This window comes from Rutidosis leptorrhynchoides, chromosome 3, assembly GCF_046630445.1.
Source record: "Rutidosis leptorrhynchoides isolate AG116_Rl617_1_P2 chromosome 3, CSIRO_AGI_Rlap_v1, whole genome shotgun sequence".
Taxonomy (NCBI): Eukaryota; Viridiplantae; Streptophyta; class Magnoliopsida; order Asterales; family Asteraceae; genus Rutidosis; species Rutidosis leptorrhynchoides.
Window position 1 is genome coordinate 476,528,509 of NC_092335.1, and position 13,878 is coordinate 476,542,386.

Below are 13,878 nucleotides of genomic sequence, written 5' to 3' on the forward strand. Positions count from 1 at the left end.
CGCCCGGATGAATGGAATACTTTGACCTATGTGCTTCATCAAGTAGCACTCGCCGATTACTCCCCATCTTAGGCACCCACACCCTTCCTTGAAAGGACAACAAACTATGCGGGCCTAAGGTAATAGACTCTGTTTGCCCCACGATTCGTTCCTCGTGCTTGTTGTTAACAAAAGCTTCAATTTGAATCTCACCAAGCTTTACAAGAAAATCGTTAGTAATAATCATGCGTAACGATCCTACTCGTATTGCCGGATGTTGACTCTTTCGACTCAATGCATCCGCGACCACATTCGCCTTGTCCGGATGATAAAGTATCTCAAAATCGTAGTCTTTCACCACATCCATCCACCTACGTTGACGATAATTTAGATCTCGTTGATCAAAAAGATGTTTCAAACTCTTATGATCCGAATAAATCGTACACTTGACACCATACAAGTAGTGGCGCCAAATTTTCAACGCATGAACCACCGCCGCCAATTCAAGATCATGAGTCGGATATATCGTTTCGTGTTCCTTTAATTGTCGAGAGGCGTAAGCGATAACTTTACCTCTTTGCATTAGAACACACCCGAGCCCATTTAATGAAGCATCACAATAAACCGTCATGTCTTCTACACCTTCCGGCAACACTAACACCGGAGCTTGACACAACTTTTCTTTTAACAATTGGAAAGCAATTTCTTGCTCGTTTTCCCAATTAAATCTCGCGTTCTTCCTTGTCAACTTCGTCAAAGGAGAAGCAATCTTAGAAAAATCTTGGATAAACCGACAATAATAACCGGCCAATCCGAGAAAACTTCGAATTTCCGTAGGCGTAGTCGGTTGTCCCCAACTCTTCACCGTCTCTATCTTCCCCGGATCTACTTGTATACCTTCTTTATTCACAATATGACCAAGGAATTGAACTTCCCTTAGCCAAAATTCACATTTGGAGAGCTTAGCGTACAACTTCTCCTTCCGCAACGTCTTCAACACATCACGCAAATGGTGTTCATGTTCTTTCATACTCTTCGAATAGACAAGTATGTCGTCAATGAACACTATCATCGACTTGTCCAACATAGGTTGGCACACCCTGTTCATAAGATCCATGAATGCCGCCGGTGCATTCGTAAGACCAAAAGGCATAACTACAAACTCAAAATGCCCATAACGCGTTCGGAAAACCGTTTTCTCAATATCTTCCTCACGGACCCGCATTTGGTGATAGCTGGACCGTAGGTCAATCTTAGAGAAATACGTTGCACCTTGGAGTTGGTCAAACAAATCGTCGATCCGAGGCAATGGATAACGATTCTTGATCGTAACTTTGTTCAACTCCCGATAATCGATGCACATCCGCATACTACCATCCTTCTTCTTCACGAATAAAACTGGAGCGCCCCATGGCAAAGCACTCGGTCGAATAAAACCCTTCTCAAGTAACTCTTGGGTTTGATTTAACAATTCTTGCATTTCGGTCGGCGCTAAAAGATAAGGAGTTTTAGCAATGGGAGTAGCACCCGGAACCAACTCAATGCGAAATTCAACTTGTCTTTCCGCCGAAACACCCGGCAACTCATCCGGAAAAACGTCTTCGAACTCATTAACCACCGGAATTTCACGAATGGATGGTGGCTCCTCACGAGTATCAACTACATGAGCAAGAAAAGCCATGCCACCACTAGTAAGAAAACGACGTGCCCGTGCAATAGTGCATAGTGGCACAAGTCTTCTCCGTCTCTCGCCATGAATAATTAACTCTCCCCCACTTGGGGTCTTAACACGTATAGACTTTTCATGGCATGCAATATCGGATCTATAATGATCGAGCCAATCCATACCAACGACGATATCAAATTCACCCAACGTCATCAGGATAAGATCAATTTTAAATGTTTCGGTACCAAACAAAATATCACAATCATTACAAACATCAACCCCTAGCACTGTCTTACCATCCACTTTTTCAACTTCTACCGGATGACTTAACTTAGCTAGTGGTTTATTAAGCTTAGACACAAAATGCGGAGACACAAATGATAAATTGGCACTGCTATCAAATAGTATCCTTGCCGGATTAGAGTTAACCATGAAAGTACCTGAGACAACTTTGTTGGATTGCTTGGCCTCATCATGGGTCATCAAATAATTACGTCCCCGAGCCGTACCCACCACCTTCTCCAACTTCTTAACATGATCGGTGTTTAAATCGGGACACTCCGGCCTTCGGTGCCCTTCTTTACCATAATTATAACAAGTAAGTTTGCTCGGCACCGTGGTACAATCACGGGCCATGTGCCCCTTTTGATTACAATTAAAACACGTGGGTCCATAACTCAGAGAACCACCTTTCTTCACGCTATTTACACTTTCGGACCCTTTCTTAAACTTTTTGTTTGAAAAGTTCGAATGATTTGAACCTTCAAACTTTCTCTTAGAAAAAGAGAAGTCGCTCCTTTTCGGAACCTCCGGCTCGAAACCCCGAGCCAATTCAAATAATTCGTCAAAAGACTTAGCCATTCCCCGACGAATCTTACCCTTCAACTCATCGTTCATGGTACGGTAGAAATCTTGCATCAACTTGCGATCATCACCAACATACTCCGGACAAAAACGAGTCTTTGCCAAGAAGGTAGACTTGAGAGTAACCAAGTCCATTGAACCTTGTCGCAATTTGTGCAACTCGTCCCAGATTTTATCAAGGTCGGAAGGAGTTCGGTATTCTTTGAAAAATTCCTTTTTAAACTCTTCCCACGTCAAGCTCATGCATTGCTCTTCCCCATATAATTGGATTTTATCATCCCACCACATCTTCGCCTCTTCACGTAACATGCTAGAACCATACCTCGCTTTCTTCTCGGGAGGACACTCCACAGTACAGAAAGCCCCCTCAATGTCGGAGATCCAACATGTACTTTTCACCGGGTCCCTCACTCCATTAAACATAGGAGGTTGGGCATCCTTGAAATTTTTGTAATGGAAGTCCCGCCTTCCATGTCCACCGTTACCCTCACCACCTTCAACACGAGGATAAATATTTCTAGCGTCAAGTGCCTCTTCGATCGTAGCCTTCATTCGTTCATTAATTAAATCAGTTACTTGCCCATCGACCGAATCTTGGAAGACCCTTCGGACGTCCTCAAGAAAGTCCGTTTTTTGCTTTTTAAAGATGGCCTCAACTTTGGCCATGAATTCGAGGTCCTCGCTCGTACCTTCATCATTGTTTTCGGGTCCGTTTCTCGTCTTCATACTATAAAACGGAAATAGGTTAAACAATTAAACAAAAGGACGAGATACCACATTCATATACACCTCACCGCCCCATCTTGCTCAACAATCGTCGTACATCACTTATCTGACACGATTTGAACCCGTAACAATGGTAGCTAATCATTGTTACGCGAGCACGCCACATTAACTCGCTAGTACAATGTCTATCTCGCTTGATGATTGCAAAACACAACACAAAACAATTAGCGCATAGTTAGATCACCTAAGCCTAGGCTCTAACCAATCCCGGTCCGACCCGTCTCCTACAAGTCCCGCATAAAGCGCATACACAATAAAGTCTAAGTCTAGGCACCTATCTCAAGTCGCCTAAATCCCTTAGACCATGCTCTGATACCACTTGAAACAACCCAACCCGTATTCAACCGGATAATTTTTTTTTATATATAGACATTACGCGCCATTCAAAAAGGTCGCAAGATGTAAACCATTTCATTTAAACTTACAACGAGTTTGATGTTTACAAAAGGCACTAAGGCCATTAATCGAATGTAATAAAAATTCGACCCATTTAAAATGATAGTTTTAATCCAAACTACACCCGAGCATGATTTGGGGCTAAACTACCCAAAAACATTAGGTCGTCTTCCAAAAGCTTCAACTAGAAATCATCATGGGAATCTAATGCCCAATCACCCCCTTCCCTTTCTCCGTGTTCGCACCTAAAAATGTAAACAACGAGAGGGGGTAAGCAAAACGCTTAGTGAGTGCAACAATTATACATACACATATATAACCTATCTATTTGCAACCGCACCCACCAAATACCTCATACGAACTTGTAACTCAAATAGCATGTCATCATACCCGTAATACTAACAAGTCGTACATTAACACAAAACCGCATTAGCATATACTCAACACAATATATATTTATATATATATATAATATGCTAAACAATCAATAAATCCAATATGGTTAACCATAAACGCTATGGTGCTACCGGCTCGTGGTTCACACCATACGCATTCGAGTCATACTCTTTTATAGTGCTACCGGCTTGTGGTTCACACTTCTTTTTATAGTGCTACCGGCTCGTGGTTCACACTTTGTTTTATAGTGATAGTGGCTCGTGGTTCACACTTTGTTTTATAGTGCTACCGGCTCGTGGTTCACACTTTGATGCTACCGGCTCGTGGTTCACATCGCGACATTCATCACATACATGTTATGGCACTACCGGCTTGATGGTTCATACCATAACATTCACAAATAAATACGCCATATACACATACGTATAATTATTCCACTCACCTTATCGCCTTTGGTGATCTAGGAAATCAAGCTCGCAACCTTCAACGTAATGCACCTATCACATTATGCATTTAATTAACATACAACTCTAGTGGACTAACCAACAACACTTTTCCCTTAGGCATTTAATGTCCTAAAAACATTAAATGACTCACATCCACCAAAACCGCCCAGTAATGGCCATGACTCGTCATAAATCACTAAAAGCTAGTGATTAGAGTCTACTAACACTAACTAACACAATTTATGGGTACTTCATACCCATCTCACCCAACTAGGTCAAGTTTTACCCATTTGACCCATTTTGACATTTAGTCTTACAAGTTTTGGTCAAACTTAACCCATTAATAATCTTTCATCATTTTACAAGTGTATTAGTGACTAACAACACAATTAACACTTATAATTCCCAATATTCATGAACAAACCCTAGATTAACACCATTTGGGTTTCCTTGCATCAAATTAACCCAAATTCACCCATTAAGTCCCCAAATGGGTCATACAAGTCTCAATTGACTAAACCCTAGCCATAAATTAACTAAAACTCAAAACATGGAGTTAAGACTTACTAACACTATTAGGTCGTAGCTAAGAACGAGGAGAACAAATTTACTTCTTGCTCCAAAGATCGAATCACAATTCTTCACTCTCAAATCTCACTTTGAAATCAAATGGGTTTTATGTTTTGAGAGGAAATAGAGAAAGAAAATGGAAAAGAAATGAATAAAGATGGATAAGTGGTTTAGATTTAATGCCCCAATCAGATCCATACGTGAAAAGACGAATATACCCTCAAATTAACCCTTTTTAAAACTGAATTCGGAGTCAGACTGGCAGGTCTGCCGCGGCGCGGCCCCATTTCATCGCGGCGCGACAATTGAGGGAAATCATATCCTGTTTAGCCCGCCTCCTGATTCCGATTTACGTGAGATGCCGCGGCGCGGCCCCACTCCATCGCGGCGCGACGTTAGGCACAACCTGACCAGTTTCGACCACTTAACTTGATTATCGATTTATTCGACTTGTGCGCTCCATTCCCGCTTCCTATATTCACCTAGCCTTCACCAAATAGTCTCACAAGACTTACTACACTCCTAAACCGCATGTATACTCTCACACATATACGTTCTCAAGTGTAATTATATAAATATATCTCGTACACAACGAATTAACACTTTAACTCATTTAATCACATAAACAAACGGAATATAAGTGCACTAACGATTAAATATGTACCTTAATTCACGTGTGGGAAAAACGGGATGTTACAGTATGAGATAAACGTACATATTATTTTTTATTCTGATTGCATGATTGAACTTGCTGTAACTAGGGATGACAATGGCCACCCGATCAGATGGATATCCACCCGATCCACCCGCTTCGTGATGGATATGGATGAACCTAAATGGATATGGATACGGATATGGATGAACCTAAATGGATATGGATATGGACATGGATGAAAAGTTTCATCCATGGATATATCTATTACCACCCGAAATACGTATACAAATACATAAATATAGATATATTCTTATATATTTACTATTACAAGCTCATTTATCGTTAAATTTACATTTTGCTTTCAATCCTATAATGAAATAACTATAATATATTACAATAAAACATGTATATCTAACAAAATAAACTTACAAATTTCATATTTAATTTTTTATAATCAATGTTTTATTATAAGTTTAGCGAATTTTGTTATATCTTCGACAAAGATTACACAATTTTATGGATAGAATTTTTAATGTCATGTCATATTTATTTTTGCTATACTACGTTTACGTTTTAGTCGCATATTAAAAAATACTATAACATTTTTTTAATATCCATTGGATATCCATTAATCTGCTTAATCCATTGGATATGGATATGGACGGATGATCTGAAACTAAATGGATATGGATATGGATATGGATGAACAAAAACTAAATGGATATGGATATGGATACGGCATCACCCGATCCATATCCGATCCATTGCGATCCCTAGCTGTAACCATATATTGAGTATATACAATCTAATATGTATATATGATTTGATTATGTAATTATATGCGAACTGTTTCGATTACTCTATTATACATATTGGTTGCATGTTGTCATAAAAGAGCATGAATAATTAATAGTATATCTCATAAATTGAATTATTTGATTAGTTGATAATAATCAGATTATTACATGGTTTAAATTAATTTGATAAAGTTGGCATTTTCATCCGATTAGGTTTTACATAAATATAAGTTTATACTGTATGTATGATCATGTGTGTTATTTGATTTATATATGAGGATATTGATAATGCTTGATTTAAGCTTTTATGTATAATTGATCATGATAAGGACTCATAAACCATGTATACATAGCAGCATAGTAGATGGGTGATAAATATTCTAAGAGTATTTATGGAGCCGATATTTTCTTTTATATGTGTATAAATTTGCGGACACCAATGTTTACGATCATATATATTTTATATTTATATAATATGCGATTTTTTTTACGATTATTGTGTATGGCATCAGCTTAATTAAATTGTGTATACTGCTGCTTTCAATTATGTCCTATAACATGCGATTGTAATTGATAAAGAGGATAATCAAACAAAGTTGTCGAATATATTGACTTTGATTACTTGCTCTAGAAACATATCGTTTACAGTAACTTGATGGTTGCTTGCCATTATATGATTATGTTAGATATTAAAAAAGCTGTTTGCTGACATCTATAATCGACACTGATATACATAATTTTACCTACTTTTGTTTTGATCATATATGTCTGAATGTTATAATTGATTTGAATATATTATAATTTGCATATATTACATATATATGTATGATATATGTATGATCGATATCCTGGTAAATTCGGTTTGTAAATTGTTGATTGTGTGATTTTTGAGTATTAGTTATGCATGTTAATAAAAATAAATTCTGCATTTAATTTGCGATTAATATGCTGATGAATTTAATTAAGTTTTACTTCAATTTTATAGTGATGAGATGTTTTAGGCATACAACATATGTATGCTTTTAATTTTGAGAGTCTAGGATAATGATAATAACTTTTGCTTAAAGTTTAAATTATAGTTGATGTATAATGTATATATGCATCTTTTTCATAAGCCACTACAAATATTTATCGGGTAATTATTTTTATGATAATAATAATAATTGATAATTGATTCATGAACTGAATTTATAATAACACATGTACGAAGACAAAATTAGAATGACATGATTGGCTACATAATTCAAGTAGTTTTCTTATGTAATTAAGTTTGTATTGTGCGGTTTAGTTTTTTGTTTTTTATTTGCGTAGGATTCTTTCTCGGTATCTCTACGCGTGCGCGTTGTATTTTTCGATGCACTTTGCGATTTCTCGAGTAATAAAATATTCCGCTTTTCAAAAAAAAAAATTAAAAAAAAAATAATAATAATAACACATGTACGATACTCGGTTTATAAGCAAGTTTTGATCACCGCTACTACTTGATTACTTATTCCCGTGCTTATGTGACCTTGATTTTGTGCTTGTTATATGCAGCTATGAACGACTTATATATGTTGAGTTTATAATATGTTTGTGTTCGAATAGCTAAGGATGCATATTTATTTTGTTTGCTGTTGCTATAGTATGGAGTATTAAAATAAAAGCACCCTGTTTTATATTGTGATGACCCGGAAATTTTCGACCAAATTTAAACTTAATCTTTATATGATTTTGACACGATAAGCAAAGTCTGTAATATTGATTCTCAAAATTTTTGAACTATTGTTATATATTCAGTTAACCTTTGACTATTGACCGACGATTCACGAAAAACTATCTGTATATATATATATATATATATATATATATATATATATATATATATATATATATATATAAATATATATATATATATATATATATATATATATATATATATATATATATATAAATATATATATACAATAAATTGGAATATTAATTATTAGAATTAATTATAAATAACTTGCAACGTGTATTTAAAAACGTGTTTATGTATATTGAATATATATATTGTGATGCTCCGTCCAAAACCATCATAGTACGGATCATCAACAACAGGTCCATTACACGGTTACAACACTATATGCTATTTTAAAACAAGGTTTTGCATTCATAAAAAGATAACATTATTCCAACGACAAATGTTTTACAAAAGTAACGTGCTTCTACGAATAGAAAGCATTAACAATAGTACGTGATACTTGGGTCATTACAAACCATGGTTCAAATTAAACATAAGTAGTGAATGCATAATAAAAAGTCCATGCTTAAGAGACATCTCTAACAATGCAGCGGAAGTCTAACACAGCAAGTCTATTATAGCGGAAGCAATTTCGTCTAAGCACCTGAGAAATAACATGCTTTAAAAGTCAACACGAATGTTGGTGAGCTATAGTTTTATTGTAAACAATAATGTAATGTAGACCACGAGATTTCGTATTCAAAACAGTATGAAAAGTATATGCTTAACCGTGGGCACTTGGTAACTAACTTAACAAAGTAATACAAATATCACCCCCTAAAAGTACACTTGGCGAGTGCGTAAGTTTACGAAGTATTAAACACCCATTAAATGCTAGCGCGACTAGCCCGAGTGGGGATGTCAAACCCTATGGATCCATATCTAAGATTCGCGTTCACCGGTTCATAAATCAATGACTAAACGTTACCGAGCTAAGGGAAAAATTTGTGCCGTTATGTCACCCACACATATATAAAGTTAAAGTACTCGTGTCTAGTATGTAAAACATAAAAAGCGCATGTATTCTCAGTCCCAAAATAGTTAAAGTAAAAATGGAGCTATAACTCACAGTGAATGTGCGGTAAAATCGATACGAAAATGTAAGCAAGTAGTAAGTCCGTCCGAAAGGTCCTCAAACTAAGTCAAAGGTTACTAAGTTAGTAAATCATCCCAAATGGTTTAAAAGTACGTAAGTTAAGTCCTAAGCATCATCATTATCATCATGCGTAAAAGGTAAAGTAAGTGTTCAACAAGAATAGAGATCGAAACAAAGGGCTAATTTCGGACAGCTGCTACGACCTCTATACAAACTGAAATGATGCGCGACCAGTGGGCAAGGCTCCGTTTGTGAGTCCTCTTGCCACTATCCAAAAATCAGACCTCAACTCAATGTCGTTTGATCGTGGCGTTGGTCAAACCGTGAGTGGGTCAGAATTTTTAGCACGTCGTAAGAAAAACATAGTGTTTTGTCGGAGGCGTAATTCACAAACCGTGCAACGGATTGCGATGAGGCCTATATGAAAAATCATCTACACAACCTGAGGAATTCAAATCTTAAACTTCTTGAACCTCCAGGTGTGCTGTTTTGATCATAATGGGCTGATCAAGTTGTTATGAGCATTTAGACACTTCCCGACTCAAGTAAGGTGCACTTTTATTGCATGTAAGCAATATAGCTTCACCCTTTTTGGTGTCTAAAGCTCTCATGTTGAAAAAGATTTCATATTTATTACATGGAATTAGTAAAGCTTCAACCTTTATAGTGTTTCAAGCTTCTAAGTCTACAAAGGTTGCACCTTTATCATATTTAGATGATAAAGACTCAAGCTTTATGTTCAAGTTTGCTCCTTTATCACATGTAGATGATAAAGACTCAAGCTTTATGTTCAAGTTTGCTTCTTTATCACATTTTGATGATAAAGACTCAAGCTTTATGTTCAAATAGATGAAAGCTACTACCTTTTGCAACTAAGGTGCTAAAGATTGCATCTTTCTTCCATTTTCAAAATGATAACAAGTTTGTCATGGATCTTTAAGCTAGAAGCTTAGATCTTCATGTTTTAAGTGACCATAAGCAAAACAAACTTAGATCTAACAAAGATTTATGAGACCATAAGCTATAAATCTTAGATCTAAACAAAATACATGAAACCCTAAGCCAGAAAGCTTGGATCTTTAAAGTTTTAAGAGATCTTAAGCTAGAAAGCTTAGATCTAACAATTTTTATGAGATCTCAAGCTAGAAAGCTTAGATCCTTGACGATGATGATTATGAAATCAAAAAGTAATAAATAAAGTGAATATAAGCATGAAAAAGCAAGAAAACTTACAAGCTTTTCAAGAAATTGAAAAGGAATGAAACTAGAGCTTAAACTTCCTTAAAGAAAAATTTGAAACTTGAAAAATGATGGAAATGATGGAAATGATGATGAGAGTGTGGTTTAGGCTGAAATTTATAAGGGGTGGGAGGGGTTTGTGGTGTTGGTGAATGGACAAGAATATTGAGAATCTAGTACACATGTAGTGGCAACTTTTACTTTTTAGTTGGTGGGTTGCTTTATGCTTAAAAGGCTTAATTTTAATGGGTTAGCCATATTTCATCTAGTTCACTAATTAAATTAGGTTGGGCCATGAAATAAATAATACTTGTAGTCCAAATAAAATGCTAAGTCCAAGTAGTGAGCTAGTGTGCACAAGTAATTAATTAAAATCAATTAAAATAATAATTAATTATCACTAATAAATAATAAATAAAAATAATAATAATATTTCAATTATTATTAAATTAAATTATAAGTCATCCAAATATCTAAGTCCTTCTGGCCAGTGACGCTAACGGTCGAATCCATTCAGAATTAGATTAAAGTAGGCCATTCAAGTAAGTATGCGTTTCTGAAATATCGCGAATTATTTCTAAATATGTCGTAAGCTCAGAAAATATTCAAGATGACAGAAGTATATATACACATAATATAAATTACACATATACGAATGCAAGTCGAAAAAGTCGGGTCGTTACATTACCCACCTGTTAAAGAAAATTTCGTCCCGAAATTTTAAGCTGAGGTAGACGGAAGGGTAGTGAAGAGATGAGGATATTTCTGCTTCATCTGATCCTCTCGCTCCCAAGTAAATTCGGGTCCTCATTTAGCTTTCCAACGGACTCGGACAATTGGAATCTTGCTTTGCTTCAAGGTCTTGACCTCGGGGTCCATGATCTCAACAGGTTCTTCTACGAAGTGGAGTTTGTCATCAATCGTAAGCTCATCGAGGGGTATGACAAGTTCCTATTCGGTAAGACACTTCTTCAGGTTCGATACGTGGAAAGTGGGATGAACGGAACTTAATTGAGTCGGAAGATCTAAACGGTAAGCAACGGGTCCAACACGCCCCAAGATTTCAAAAGGACCAATATATCGCGGATTTAGCTTTCCACACTTTTCGAAATGGATTACACCTTTCTAAGGTGCGACTTCTAACATTACCCGGTCACCCACTTGGAATTCGAGATCTTTACGTCTAATGTCGGCATAGCTCTTTTGGTGATTACGGGCCGTCTTGAGCCTTTCTTGGATTTGAACGATCTTCTCGGTTGTTTCATGGATGAGTTCGGGTCCGGTGATTTGCTTATCACCCACTTCGGCCCAACAAATAGGAGAACGACATTTGCAGCCATATAAAGCTTCGAAAGGTTTGGCATTAATACTCGAGTGGTAATTATTGTTGTAAGAGAATTTGGCTAGAGGCAAATGCTTTTCCCAAGCTTTTCCGAAGTCAATAACATAAGCTCGTAACATGTATTCCAAGGTTTGAATCTTGCGTTTGCTTTGTCCGTCGGTTTGTGGGTGATATGCGGTACTCATGTCTTAACGTGTTCCCAAAGCTTCTTGTAAGGAACCCTAAAATCTAGAAGTGAAACGGGCATCTCGGTCAGAAATAATTGATAAGGGTACACCGTGACGGGATACAACTTCCTTTATGTACAGTTGTGCAAGTTTGTCCATTTTATCGGTTTCTTTCATGGCTAGGAAGTGAGCGGATTTGGTGAGACGGTCAATAATAACCCAAATGGTATCATAACCGCCTACCGTTTTTGGTAGTTTCGTGATAAAGTCCATCGTTATTCTTTCCCACTTCCATTGAGGGATTTCGGGTTGTTGAAGTAACCCGGATGGCCTTTGATGTTCGGCTTTGACCTTGGAACAAGTTAAACACTTTCCAACATAAGTAACAACGTCCTTTTTAATGTTCGGCCACCAATATTGTTCTTTGAGATCGTAGTACATCTTACCGGCTCCGGGATGAATCGAATACCTTGACTTATGGGCTTCGTCTAGAATAAGGCTTCGTAAATCCCCATAACTAGGCACCCAAATTCTTTCAGAAAAATATCGGAGCCCAGTCTCTTTAACCTCGAATCGAGAGACGAGAACGTTCAAGCATTCGTGAGAAATATTTTCATCTTTGAGAGCCTCATCTTGGGCTACACGGATTTGGCTATTGAGATTTGTATGGATGGTGATGTTTAAGGCTCGAACACGAAGAGGTACCATTCTTTCCTTTCGACTCAAGGCATCGGCTACTACATTTGCCTTTCCGGGATGGTAACGAAGTTCACAATCGTAATCATTCAATGTTTCGATCCACCGTCGTTGTCTCATATTTAGTTGTTTTTGATCGAAAATGTGGTGGAGGCTTTTGTGGTCGGTGAAGATGGTACTTTTGGTTCCGTAAAGATAGTGTCTCCACATTTTGAGTGCAAAGACAACGGCTCCAAGTTCGAGATCATGTGTCGTGTAGTTTCGTTCATGAATTTTCAATTGTCGAGAGGCATAAGCAATAACTTTCGTTCGTTGCATCAATACACACCCAAAACCATGTTTCGAGGCATCGCAATATACAACAAAATCATCATTAACTTCGGGAAGAGATAAGATAGGAGCGGTGGTTAACTTTTTCTTTAAGGTTTGAAACGCCGACTCTTGTTCGGCCATCCAAATGAATTTCTTTCTTTTGTGAGTTAACGCGGTTAGGGGGCGCGCAACTATGGAAAAATCTTTTATAACTCTTCGATAATAACTAGCGTGACCTAAGAATTGACGAATATGAGTAGGAGTCATGGGAGTCTCCCAATTACTTATGGCTTCGATTTTCGCGGGCTCAACTTTGATACCTTGGCTACTAACAACGTGGCCAAGAAATTGAACTTCGTGTAACCAAAATTCATACTTAGAGAATTTGGCATAGAGTTGCTCTTTTCTTAAGAGTTCAGGCATGAGACGGAGATGTTGCTCGTGTTCCTTCTAACTTTTGGAATAGATTAAGATATCATCTATGATAACGAATTTGTCCAGATAAGGCTTGCACACGCGGTTCATAAGATCCATGAACACCGCCGGTGCATTAGTTAAACCGAATGGCATTACAAGAAATTCATAATGACCATAACGAGTTCGGAACGCAGTCTTAGGGACATCGCCCTCCTTCACCCTCAACTGGTGATAACCTGATCGTAAATTAATCTTGGAGTAAACGCTTGATCCTTGCAGTTGATCGAAT